The sequence below is a fragment of the Peromyscus maniculatus genome, chromosome X, assembly GCF_049852395.1.
Source record: "Peromyscus maniculatus bairdii isolate BWxNUB_F1_BW_parent chromosome X, HU_Pman_BW_mat_3.1, whole genome shotgun sequence".
Classification (NCBI taxonomy): Eukaryota; Metazoa; Chordata; class Mammalia; order Rodentia; family Cricetidae; genus Peromyscus; species Peromyscus maniculatus.
This window is the reverse complement of record NC_134875.1, coordinates 137,052,559-137,066,547: the sequence shown is the minus strand read 5'-3', so window position 1 is coordinate 137,066,547 and position 13,989 is coordinate 137,052,559. Positions and strand designations below refer to the sequence as shown.

The window sequence follows — 13,989 nt, the reverse complement described above, 5'->3', positions numbered from 1 at the left end:
GGTTGAAGAAGGAACATCACCCTGAATATGTGTAGCACAATCCTGTGGACTGTAGTCCTGAACTGAATAGAAGGAAGAAAGTGAGCTGGCTGAACACCAGCATTTATTGCTCAGTACTTCCTGTCTGTGGATGCAATAGGACAGTCTGCCTACTCCTGGTACTATGGCTTTCAGATGGACTGTCCCTTCAAACTGCAGCTCTAAATACTCTCTGCCTTCCTTAGGTTGCTTTGGTCTGCTATTTTGTCATAACAACAAGCATTGTCACAGACAGCAGATATAATGTAAGTTGGAATGATTCCATGGCACAACTTGACAATGCCTACAAGTAGTAGTAGTGGCAGAGGAAAGTGGAGATATGAATGCAGCAGTAGAGGCCCAAAAGGAGTTTCAAATTATAATTTTCTTTATAGTAATTTTGTATAAACTTAATTCTCAGAATTATCACAATGTCAAAAAACTCCAAAGCAAAACTTTGAAGCCAATCAGAATGTTAGAACAGAGATTGATTTACAAACATTTAACAAAGCTAAGCATACTTAAAATGAGCAGCACATAATCACAACTGTGTGAAGAACTGAAAGAGAAAAACAAGTTAAACAGAATCTTTTGATGAGGCTAAAGAGAAGAACTGTAATTAGCTTGGTAAATGTGTTTCTCACAGCATATTGGGTTAAAACTCCTGAAATCACTTCATATTTTATACTAGAACTGAGTAAGTACATTGTACATAATCAGAATGAGTTTTCCTGTGGCTGAAGAATGAAAGACATATGGCGGGGATAGAGGTACTGCTAGAATGAACTTTGTGACACTAGGTTAGAATCATTTCTCATAACTGAATTGTATTGTAAAAAAGGAATCATTTCTCGTGCATGTATATGATTTTTAGTATAGAAACCAAAGTACAGCTGTGTATATATGCATATATTGACATAGAAACACGCTTTTCCAGGCTGTATGTCTCAAGTAGGCCTGGATATTGCGAAGCCTCAGAAAAATGAGAACACTTACATTTTGTGTAGTTCCTTTTAAAAACTATTTTTCAGTGTGTGTGTATGTGTGTGTGTGTTGTGTGTGTGTGTGTGTTTGCATGTGCACACACGCGTATGCATGTGCAAGTGCTTTTGTGTACGCCATGTGCCTTGGGAGGCCAGAAGCAGATGAAGGATTCCCTGGAGCTAGAGTCACAGGCGCTTGTGAGTCGCCTAATGTGGGTGCTAGGAACCAAATTTGAATCCTCTGGAAGAACAGGAAGTGCTCTTAACCACTGAGACATTGCTCTAGTTCCAAGTTTCTTGTTTTATACAAGATGCAACCCAGGTCTTATATATACTAAGGAAGACTTATCATCTCTGTGTTATCTTCATTTTAAAATATCATTCTTCAATAGAGAAAAACAGGGCTCCTTATAAAAGGTAGTGGGTTTTACCGGGCGGTGGTGGCGCACGCCTTTAATCCCAGCACTCGGGAGGCAGAGCCAGGTGGATCTCTGTGAGTTCGAGGCCAGCCTGGGCTACCAAGTGAGTTCCAGGAAAGGCGCAAAGCTACACAGAGAAACCCTGTCTCGAAAAACCAAAAAAAAAAAAAAAAAAAAAAAAGGTAGTGGGTTTTTAGTTCAGGTTCAAGGAAACAAAAGTTAACTGCAAAATTAAGATACTGCTGGGGGAAATAAAGGTCAACCCAAAGGAAATTTCAATGGCCCAAACTGGAAAAACGAAGTATTTGTACTCATTTCCTAGGAAGGCAGCAACAAATAACCAGAAACTACAGAGCTTAAAATCCTGGTGATTTCCTTATGCCTGTCAGAATGGCTAAGATCAAAAACACTGAAGACACCTTATGCTGGAGAGGATGTGGACCTAGGGGAACTCTCCTCCACTGCTGGTGGGAATGCAAGCTTGTACAACCACTTTGGAAATCAACATGGAGCTTTCTTAGAAAACTGGGAATCAATCTCCCCCAAGATCCAGCTATACCACTCTTGGGCATATACCCAAGAAATGCTCAATCATACCACAAGAGCACTTGCTCAGCTATGTTCATATCAGCATTGTTTGTAATAGCCAAAACCTGGAAACAACCTAGATGCCCTTCAACTGAAGAATGGATAAATAAATTGTGGCACATATACACAATGGAATACTACTCAGCAGAGAAAAACAATGACATCATGAGGTTTGCAGGCAAATGGATGGATCTAGAAAAAAATCATCCTGAGTGAGGTAACCCAGACTCAGAAAGACAAATATGGTATGTACTCACTCATAGGAGGATACTAGATGTGGAACAAGGATGACTGGACTGCTACTCACGTCACCAGTGAGGCTACCTGGAAAACAGGACACCAAGAAAGACACGGGGATTGCCCAATGATGGAGAAATGGCTGAGATCTACATGAACAACCTGGACATGAGTGAGTGTAATGAAGGGCGAGGGGTGAGGGAAAGAGAGCTTGGGGGAGTGGGAGGTCCCAGCTGGATCAAGAACAGAGAGGGAGAACAAGGAATAGGAGACCATGGTAAATGAAGACCACATGAGAAAAGGAAGAAACAAAGTGCTAGAGAGGCCCACAGAAATCCACAAAGATACCCCCCACAATAGACTGCTGGCAATGGTCGAGAGACAGCCGGAACTGACCTACTCTGGTGATGGGATGGCCAAACACCCTAATAGTTGTGCCAGAAACCCCATCCAAGGACTGAGGGATCTGGATGCAGAGATCCACAGCTAGGCCCCGGGTGGAGCTCCGGGAGTCTAATTAGCGAGAAAGAGGAGGGTTTATATGAGTGAGAATTGTTGAAACCAAGGTTGGATAAAGCACAGGGACAAATAGCCAAATGAACGGAAACATATGAACTATGAACCAAAGGCTGAGGGGCCCCCAACTGGATCAGGCCCTCTGAATAGGTGAGACAGTGATTGGCTTGATCTGTTTGGGAGTCATCTAGGCAGTGGTACCGGGTCCTGTGCTCATTGCATGAGTTGGCTGTTTGAAACCTGGGGCTTATGCAAGGACACTTGGCTCAATCTGGGAGGAGGGGACTGGACCTGCCTGGACTGAGTCTACCAGGATGATCTCAGTCCTCGAGGGAGGCTTTGCCCTGGAGGAGGTGGGAATGGGGAGTGGGCTGGAGGGGAGGGGAGGGAGCAGGAGGGGGGAGAACAAGGGAATCCGTGGCTGATATGTAGAACTGAATGGTATTGTAAAATAAAAAATAAATAAATAAATAAATAAATAAATAAATAAAATGTATTTTCCCCATTAAAAAAATAATAATAATAATTAAATCCTGTCTCCACTAAAAAAAAAAAAAATCCTGGTGATTTGGTAGCTCACAGCTCTACAAGACAGGGGTCCAAAAGCAGGATGTCAGCACAGTTACTTTCTTCTGCAGGCTCTTAGGGACGATCTATTTTATAAATCCACCTTAGATTCTAGTAATTACAAGAAAGCACTGGTGATTCTGAGTGGGAGAAGCTTAATCCCAATCTTTGCCATCATTTTCACATAGTATACTTCTCTCTGTCTTCTGTGTGTCATATTCCAAATTTCCACCTATTGTATAATAACACTGCACAAATTCAGTTGGGTAGCTGTTGCCTTGCTTGCTGACCTTGACCAGATGTCCTCCCTATGCTGATTCCCTGCCGGTTTCCTTCCTCCTGTAGGCTCACCGGAGGTTCCTTGTTTGTGTATCCTGCATATTGGGCGATAACAGCTTAGATGCAAGAATGTAGAACATTGGTAGCAAACTTCTGCCTTCCTGGGTTCTCCCATTGTGCTGTAAGCCTGTATTTAAGGTTTCCTCCCTCCTTCAACAAACTGCTGAGACAAATGACCCTCTGTCTCTTGTTTATGTTTTTTGATCCACAGCCCCTCACTCGGATATGGTGAATGGGTGGTGGTAGCGCGGGCGTTACCGCTTCAATTTAGCATACTCGTATTTGAACTGAATTGCATGTGAAAAGACATCATTTAAAAATGAACTCATGGTCTCCACCACCGACTCCCACAGGCACTCCCTGCTGGAAACCTGCTGGCTATGATGGCTAGAGAATCAGATCAGTGCCTTATTCAGCCATCATCAGAGAAGCATCCTCCTGCAGTAGTTGGGAACAAATACAGAGACCCACAGCTAGACAATGTGCAGAGAGTGGGAGACCTTGAAACATTCAGCTCTTACTGGGATGTCTCCATCAAATCCCTCCCCTCAGAGCTCAGGGAAACCTGTGGAAGAGGAGGCAGAAAGAATGTAAGAGCCAGAGGGGATGGAGGACACCAGGAGAACAAGGCTCTCTAAATCAACTGAGTTGATGCACAAGTAAACTCACAGAATCAGATGCAGCATGCACAGGGTCTGCATGGGTATGCACCAGATGGGGTCCCGTCACTGAGAGAAGTGCGCACCAGCCCCTATCCCTAAGCCAGAAGCTATTGATAGTCACTCATAAGTGAAAAAGACGTTTTCTCCAATGGAGTCTCACTGGAGATACAAACAACTCTTAAGGAGTGGCCCCATTCCCAGCAGTAAAAGGAAAACACAAAAAGAACTCAATGGCATCCTTTTTGTTTTATCTTATTTTTATTTATTTTATTATTATTCTTTAGATTCCTGTTTATTTTCTTTTTTATTAAAATTTTCAATTTATTTTACATACCAACCACAATTTCCCCTCCCTTCTCTCCTCCCATTCCCTCCTCCCACCTCCTTTCTACCACCTCCACCCACTCCTCAGAAAGGGTAAAACCTCCCATGGCATATAAAGTGTGGCATATCAAATTGAGGCAGGACCAAACTCCTCCCCCCTGCATCAAGGCTGAGCAAGGCATCCCACCATAGGGAGTAAGTTCCAAAAAACCAGCTCATGAGCCAGGGACACATCCTGGCCCCACTGCTAGGGGCCCCACAAACAAGCTACACAACTGTCACCCACATGCAGAGGGCCTAGGTTGATCCCATGCAGGATCCCTAGCTGTCAGTCTGGAGTCTGACACATGAGCTCCCAGGAACCTGGGTCAGCTGTCTCTGTGGGTTTCCCTGTCATGATCTTGACCCCCCCATCACCTTGCTATATATTCCCCTCTTCCTCTTTTCAACTGGACTCCCAGAGCTCTGCCCAGTGCTTAGCTTTGTATCTCTGCATCTTCTTCCATCAGTTACTGGATGAAGGTACTATGATGACAATCAGTGTATTCACCAATCTGATTACCTGAGAAGACCAGTTCAGGTACCCCCTCTACTATTGCTAGTAGTCTAATTTAAGGTCATCCTTGTGGATTCCTGGGAGTTTCCCTGGCACCAGGTTTCTCCCTAACCCCATAATGGCCCACTCTATCAAGATATCTCTTTCATTTCTCTCCCTTTCTGTTCTTCCCCCAACTCAAACATCTGGATCCCTCAAGTTCCTGTCCCCTATCCCTGCCCCTCTATCCCCCTCGCCCTGGTTTACCCAGGAGATCTCATCTCTCCAGGGTGATCCATGCATCCCTCTCAGAGTACTCCTAGTTACCTAGTTTCTCTAGGGCTGTGGCAATCCTTTGCTTTACATCTAATCTCCACTAACGAGTGATTACATACCATGTTTGTCTTTCTGAGTCTGGGTTACCTCACTCAGGATGATTTTTTTTCTAGTTCCAACCATTTGCCTGCAAATTTCATGACATCATTGTTTTTTTTAACTACCCAGTAATATTCCATTGTGTCCACATTTTCTTTATCCATTCTTCAGTTGAGGGACATCTAGGTTGCTTCCAGGTTCTCGCTATTTGAAAAATGCTGCTATGAACATAGTTGAGCAAGTGTCCTTGTGGTATGTTTGAGCATCCTTTGGGTATATGCCCCCAAGAGTGGTATTGTTGTGTCTTGAGGTAGATTGATTTCCATTTTTTTGAGAAACCGCCATACTGATTTCCAAAGTGACTGTACAAGTTTGCATTCCCACCAACAGTGTAGGAGTGTTCTCCTCACTCCACATCCTCTCCAACTTAAGCTGTTATCAGTGTTTTTGATCTTAGCCATTCTGACAGATGTAAGATGGTATCTCAGACTCGTTTTGATTTGCATTTCACCAATGACTAAGAAAGTTGAGCAATTCCTTAAATATCTTTCGGACATTTGAGATTCTTCTGTTGAGAATTCTCTGCTTAGATCTGTCCTCATTTTTAAATTGGATTATTTGGTATTTTGATGTCTAATTTCTTGAAATCTTTATATATTTTGGAGATCAGCCCTCTGTGAAATGTGGGGTTGGTGAAGATCTTTTCCCATTCTGTAGGCTGTCGTTTTGTCTTATTTACTGTGTCCTTTGCCTTACAGAAGAGTCTCAGTTTCAGGATGTTAATGTTTAATTGTTAATCTCAGTGTCTATGCTATTGGTGTTATATTTAGGAAGTGGTCTCCTATGCCAGTGCATTCAAGGCTGCTTCCCACTCTCTCTTCTATCAGGTTCAGTGTAACTGGATTGATGTTGAGAGCTTTGATCCACTTGGACTTGAGTTTTGTGCATGGAAACAGATATGGATCTATTTGCAATCATCTATATGTTGACATAGTTATTCCAGCACCATTCGTTGAAGATGCTTTCTTTTTTTCCATTGTACAATTTTGATTTCTTTGTCAAAAACAAGATGTTCATGGGTGTGTGGATTTATGTCAGAGTCTTCAATTCGATTCCATTGATTTATGTGTCTATTTTATGCCAATACCAAGCTGTTTTTATTACTATAGCTCTATAGTAGAGCCTGAAGTCAGGGCTGGTGATGTCTCTGGAAGTTCTTTCATTGTACAGGATTGTTTTAGCTATCCTGGATATTTTGTTTTTCCATATGAAGTTGAGTATTGTTCTTTCAAGGTCTGTGAAGAATTGTGTTGGCATGTTGATAGTGATTGCTTAGAATCTGTACATTGCTTCTGGTAAGATTGCCATTTTTACTATGTTAATCCCACTTATCTAAGAGCTTGGGAGATCTTTCCATTTTCTGATAACTTCCTCAATTTCTTTCTTCAAAGACTTAAAGTTCTTGTCATACAAGTCTTTCACTTGTGTTGTTAGAGTTACCCCAAGATATATTATCTGTGGCTATTGTAAAGGGCATTGTTTCTCTGATTTCTTTCTCAGCCCGTTTATCAACTGTGCATAGGAGGGCTACTGATTGTTTTTTAGTTAATTTTGTATCTTGCCACATTACTGAAGGTGTTTATCAGCTGTAGGAGTTCCCTGGTACTTGGTATTTGGGGGTCACTTATGTATACTATCGTATCATCTGCAATAGCGAAAGTTTGACTTCTTCCTTTCCAATTTGTATCCCCTTGATCTCCATTTGTTGTCTTATTGCTCAAGCTAGAATGTCTGTTCAGGACCTTCTGGCTTTCAGGGTCTCCATTGAGAAGTCGGGTATAATTCTGATAGGTCTGTCTTTATATGTAACTTGGCTTTTTTTTTGCAGCTCTTAATATTCTTTATTTATTCTGTATGTTTGGTGTTTTGATTATTATGTGTCAAGGGGACTTTTTTTGTCCAGTCTATTTGGTGTTCAGTAAGCTTCTTGTGCCTTAATAGGAATGTCCTTCTTTAGGTTTGGAAAGTGTTCTTCAATAACTTTGTTGAATATATTTTCTGTGCCTTTGAGCTAGAATTGTCCTTTTTCTATCCCTATTATTCTTAGGTTTGGTCTTTTCATGGTGTCCCAGATTTCCTGGATGTTTGTGTTAAGAATTTGTTGAATTTAACATTTTCTTTGACCAATGAATCTATTTCCTCTATTGTATCTTCAATGTTTGAGATTCTCTCTTCCATCTTTTGTATCCTGTTGGTTATGCTTGCATCAGTAGTTTCTGTTCATTTACCCAGGTTTTCCAATCCCAGAATTCCCTCGGTTTGTGTTTTCTTTTTTGTCTCCATTTCAATTTTTAAGTCTTGAACTGCTTCCTTCACTTGTTTGATTTTTTCTTGGTTTTCTTTATGGGATTTATTGATTTCTTACAATTTTTTTGTCTTTTTCTCAATTTCTTTAAGGGAATTTTTCATTCCCTCTTTAAGAGCCTCTGTCATCTTCATAAAGTTATTTTTTAAGGTTGTTTTCTTCTGTTTCATCTGTGTTGGGATGTTCAGGTCTTGCTGTTGTAGGATCACTAGGGTCTGGTGGTGCCATATTGTTCTTTATGTTGTTGAATGTATTCTTACACTGCTGTTTACCCATCTGGGTTTGTGATCATTATAGGTACAGGTATTGATTCTTGTAACTTTTGTTGTTGTTGTTGTTGGATGGGTCTTTTGTTCCTTTATTGTCTTTTGGCCTGAATGGCCAAGGGTTCTGCTGATTGGCTGGTTGTCAGGTCCAGTTGTTAGATCAGCTGAGATTTATATGGGTTTGTATGCCTAGATCCAGGGTATCGTCCAGATCTTCTGGCTGGTGTGGGCTTTACTTGTGCCTATGGAGTCTGTTTTTCCATCTAGTGTGGGTTTTGCCTGTGCCTGTTTTCCCAGCTGTTGGGGGAGACATTTGTTCCTATAAGGTCTGTTGATGTTGCTAGCGAGGGCTGTTCACATGGAGGCTGCTCTTCTTCCAATTGGTGCAGGTGCTGCTTATTGCCTGTTTGTTTTCTAACAAGAGTCAGAAAGGGGTTGGTTGATTTGTTGGGTGGAGAGGTTGGGAGGATCTTGGAGGAATTGGGGTAGGGGAAACACAATCAAAATATATTGTATAAAAAAATCTATTTTCAATAAAAAAAATCAAAAATCAAATAAAACTTTAAGAACTCATATTCATAGTTGCTGGGAGCTAAGACTTAAATATACCATTTGGAGGAAAACAATTCTACTTGTAGTAATAAAATAATTGATAACATTAAAGTTTAATTCATAAGCTAACCTTAATATCCATTTGTCCATAAATAATAAATAAATAAGTAGATAAATAGAGCATAATGAATAAATATTTCTCTTGTAACAAGTACATTAGTAAATGTATATGAGGGTTGAGAGAAATGGAAGATCACTGTTAGGTAATCACCACAATAATAATTATAATTAGAAAAATCCTACAATTTTATGTGCTATAATAATTTGTGGATAAAGCTGTAGGAGAAACAAGAAATTTGCACAATCTGAAGTGTTTACTCAGAAGTATTTAATAATTACAAAGTGAATATTATATTTACTGTAAGAAAACTTTAACCTAGTGATCAAGATTAACTAGTAATGAATCACATTAAGTAACTCCAATAAGATATACTCACATGTACATAGCATATTGTAAGTGTTGTTACTGCCCAAATGGCAAAACTGCTAATATAGTTAATGTATGCTATCAGAAAATAAAAACAAATTCAGGCTTACCTTACTTCAAAAGGCTCGATGTCATGAAATACAAGAAAGCATTGGGAAACTTCAAGACACTAAGGTAACATGGCAACTAAATGCATCTTGGGTTGGATCCTGGAACAAATAAAAAATGTAAATGAAAAATAGTGGATGAAATGCCAACAAAGAATGGATTCAATTGTTTACCACAAAGGATCATTTCCTTTTTTTTTTGTAACTATGCTATGACCATGTAAACTGCTATCAGTGTAGGAAGATGGACAGAGAATCTATAAGAATGTACCGGACTTGGTTTTCAATTTCCTGGAAGTTATAAAATATTTCAGAAAAAATAATTTAAAAGATAAGAAACATATACATTCTTAGCGGAAGGCACAAACATTCATTTTGGATTTGTTAAAACTTCAAAGAGGGAATGACTGCAGCTCTAGGAAGGAGTAAAACTTTGCCAGACAGAAACAGGTGTGGAATGGTAGAACACCAGGCATGGACACAGTGGGCCGCTAATACTAAATGCTTTAAATGGCAGTGGGTACAATTCTGATTCTTCTTGACTCCATTTCTGTTGGTAATATTTGGCTTTTGTTTTATTCCATTTTTCCTGGTTTTGTGAATACATTTGCACAAGTCTTCACAAATCTCTCTCTCTTACACAGACACACACAGACACAGACACAGACACAGACACACACACACACACACACACACGTCTGAGAAAGAGACAGGAGATATGCCTTTTGCTTGAATCCATACAAGAAGAGTTATTATTCTGCAACGCAAACTAGGTTGTGAAAGAATTACTTGCTAAAATGTAAAGTTAACATTTAAAGGAGTAACAATTTTGCTTTCCCATATAACTGAAATATTCAGAACTGTCTCTGTTTATTGTATTTTCTATTTCTTAGAATTTGTCCTTCAAAGTAAATTTGGATAAGGAATTGTTCAGAAAAATGCTTCAGTTGGGGAATTGTTTCCAAGTCCTGTAAAATTATCTTGCAAGGAAATTTCATGTTTCTGATTGGTCCTCAAACTTGATAATGTCTTGTCTTAGAAATAATGTTTTAATTCATATCTTTGTTTCCAGGAAGTATAAATATTTGTAAAACTGTTCTGACAAATTAAAAAAAGGCTACTGATAATATTCTTTGCTCACACATAGAAAAGTCTAAGACTCTATTGGAGTTATTATTTTAACAATTAACAGCATTGTCTCCAAGAAAGTCTTAGAAATATCTTTATAATTAGGAGCTCATACTCTGTTTGCTCATCATTAACTGGTATAATAAGGTTAAGGCAATATCATCAGCTGAAAAGAGAGTCACTGAAGATAAACTTGTAAAAGTAGACAGTATTTGTTGTGAACGGTTTTAAATGCTATTCTAAGGAGAGAGGAAAAAGCTTTGCACATGAACTTCTTTCCTTTTTACTCTATTTGGTAAAAATACTTAAAATTTTGCCCATTTCTATTTTCTTTTACCTGTAAAGATGGAAAACTTCTGACTCACAAGAAATTCTGTTCTACTGGTTCTTAAAAGATACAAGCTTGTAGAAGTCTCTAAATTCTTTGTGTTAGTTTCATGTGCTGTTATTAAATTAAATCATTTTTTCTATATTGAAATGAATCCTACCTACCGTGTCATACCTAGTGTGCTATTCATATGAGTCTCTGTTCCCCTAGTTTGCCTTTGTGGGTTCTGATTCATATGAGATTATCATATCAATCTTATCTTCTTCATCATTGTAGATGGTTAACATGTCCCAGGTTTAACCCCCCCCCTCTCTCTGTGTGTGTGTGTGTGTGTGTGTGTGTGTGTGTGTGTGTGTGTGTGTATTGCTGGAATTAGAACCTAGGGCTGGATGAATACTAGGCAAATGCTCTACCACTGAGCTATATTCCCAACCCTCTTGTATTTTACATAAGGTAGGGCCTCATACTGTAGCCCAGGCTAGCCCAGAACTCACTTATGTAGCTCAAGCTGACTTCAAACTCCAGGCATTCCTCCTGTCTCAGTCTCATGAGCATTGGAATTACAGGTGTGTGTCCCCATACCCAGTTCCTGTTTAATTTCAATGGCTGCCTGCAAAGGTTCTACACAAGACAATTAATCATAGATTGGAGAGGATTAATGGGTAACTACTCCCTATGAATTATTGGCTATTGTATCCACTGAGGAGCACACCAGGCTTCTTTCAATCCTCTGGTCACACAGATGATCTTGGTTACACTCAGTGGGTCTCAGAAATAAAAATAAAAAAATCCACCAACACCAACACCAAAGTTATGAATGTAGGAAATGGACTTTAAGGAAGGATGGGGGATTAATAGAGCTAAGAGGGAGATGAGGGGGCTAATAACCAGAATGCACATTATACATACATGAAATTGTCAAAAAAACAAACTCAATAGAAGTTAACAAAAACATAAGGCAATTTATTCTTCCACTATTTCATACATATAATGTTCTTTGATCAATATTCCTGCCACATATCCTCTTATATCTCCTTTCCCTCATACCAAATCCTTTCTCCCATCTTCATCCCCATCGCACCAAATTCTTTCTTTTTCCCCAAAAGTCTCCTCCTACTCCTACATTCATGATTTCTTTTATTTGCAGCTCAATGCACTTAACTGAGGTTGCTTGCATGAACATGGATTGGAGGTTATTTTCTCAAAGAAAGGCAACTTCCTAGTGGTTACCCCACATATGAATAACACACACACACACACACACACACACACACACACACACACACACACACAGTCTACCATTAACTGCCTATGACTGCTCCATCCATGACAGAATGCTGACAGATCCAGTTTTGTGCAGGTCTTCTGAAAGTAACCACCACTTCTGTGAGTGCACAGATACAACAGCTATGTCATGGTCAGCAGACAGCTTTTCACAGCAGTCTTTCCAAACTTCTGCCTATTATATTCTTCCTAATCCCTCTTTCTTGATGTTCCCTGAGCCTTAGAGAGGGTGACATAGATGTCTTACTTAGGGATGAGCTCTCAATAGAAACTTGCTTTCAGTACTTTGACAACCGGGCATATAGATGTCCTATTTAGGACTGAGAACTCAGCAGCAACTTATCTTCAGTACTTCGAGAGTTATAAATCTCTGCTATTAACTGTCAACCACTGCAAACAGAAGCTTCTCCAACAAAGGAAAAGAGAAGCACTGATCTATGGGTACAGCCACAAATATTTAGAAGGCAGTGAGACACCATGTCCATATAGCAAAGCTACAGTAATAATTTTCCCCCTAGGGCCGATGACTTTCCAAGCCATGGGGTTTTAACCAGGTTTGAAGTACCTGGCATGAATTCTTTAGGGCAGTGGTTCTCAGCCTCCCTAGTGCTGCAACCCTTTAATATAGTTCCTCATGTTGTGGTGACCCCAACCATGAAATTATTTTTGTTGGTACTTCATAATTGTAATTGTGCTACTGTTATGAATCCTAATGTAAATATCTGTTTTCTTATCGTCTTAGGCAACCCCTGTGAAAGAGCTGTTTGGCCTCCCAAAGAACCATTGCATGCCTAAAAAATATCCCACCAAAAAGCAGTTGTCTACCTCTGTAACCGCCATGCCACTATTACCAGTGGGAACATCTTGCCTGGCTGTGTTCACAGCTGACTAAGACTTCGATAATTTCTCTCCACTAGCACTATGAAAGCTAGCCAAGAGGAAGGAAGATTCTAGCTCAGTTCCAGTCTGATTTATTTATGTCTTGCAAACAAGATATGTTCAATTACCTTTTGTTGAGATAGGGTCTCTCACTAGCTTGAACTTGCATAGTAGGCTGGGCAGCTAGACAGTGAGGCTCCAGGGATCTGCTTATTTCTGCCTCCTCAGTGTTGTGGTTATAAATATGTGCCAATACTCCTGAATTAAAAAACAAAACAAAACATGGGTTTTATAATCATTCCTTATATAAAGGCCATTTTTATTGTTTATATATATTACATATTGCTTTTGGAAATCTTTATATTTCCCCAATCCATGTATATGTGTCTTGTACTTCATGTTATTCAGAATAGAGTAAATCCTTTCTTGAAAATACCTTAGAGTCCTATGTTGCCATTAGAGACTCTCATGCTGAGGACCTATCATAGGCTTTAGGTTTTCATTCTAAGTATTATCATGGTCCACAGAATTCTGGCCCAAGACATAGCCTAATTACTCCCAGATGATCTCTCTTACAAACCAAAGTCCCTAGACCTAGCAGGAAAATAATTTTCTGAAAAGAGAAAGAATACAGATGTTTTGCCTAAGGAACTAGGATCTCAAGGAATGTCAAAGTCGTGACTATCATTTTTCTCTTTAGTGTTTCCTAAATATGCCGGGGGTCAGAAAGAGACAGACAGAGAGAGAGAGAGAGAGAGAGAGAGAGAGAGAGAGAGAGAGAGAGAGAGAGAGAGAGAGATTGATGAGATTTCCAATTGTCAACACTCAAGAACATATACTTCCCAGGTGAACTGGCCCCAAGAACTTGAGCATAGATCTGGTCCTCATCTGCCATATGGTAACATGGATGAGGGAGAGATACCTTCCCCCCATTCCTGCCCCTCACAGCCTCTGGCAGGTGGGAGAGCTAACCCTAACTTGGGCAGCACAATAGAGCTGACCCTGTTGACTGGGGTGCAGGTGAGCCATC

The 13,989-nt window shown here is 39.9% G+C and overlaps 1 long non-coding RNA gene across 1 annotated transcript; it reads right to left on the bottom strand.

Moving 5' to 3' along the window:
* Nucleotides 1-4,632: 4,632 nt before the first annotated feature.
* LOC121825595 (uncharacterized) lies at nucleotides 4,633-13,523 on the bottom strand. Its single transcript, XR_006067902.2, has 3 exons — nucleotides 13,088-13,523; nucleotides 9,344-9,442; nucleotides 4,633-8,608 (listed from the first exon to the last, which is right to left on the bottom strand). It is a non-coding gene; the product is annotated as an uncharacterized LOC121825595 (long non-coding RNA).
* Between the last annotated feature and the right edge of the window lie 466 nt (nucleotides 13,524-13,989).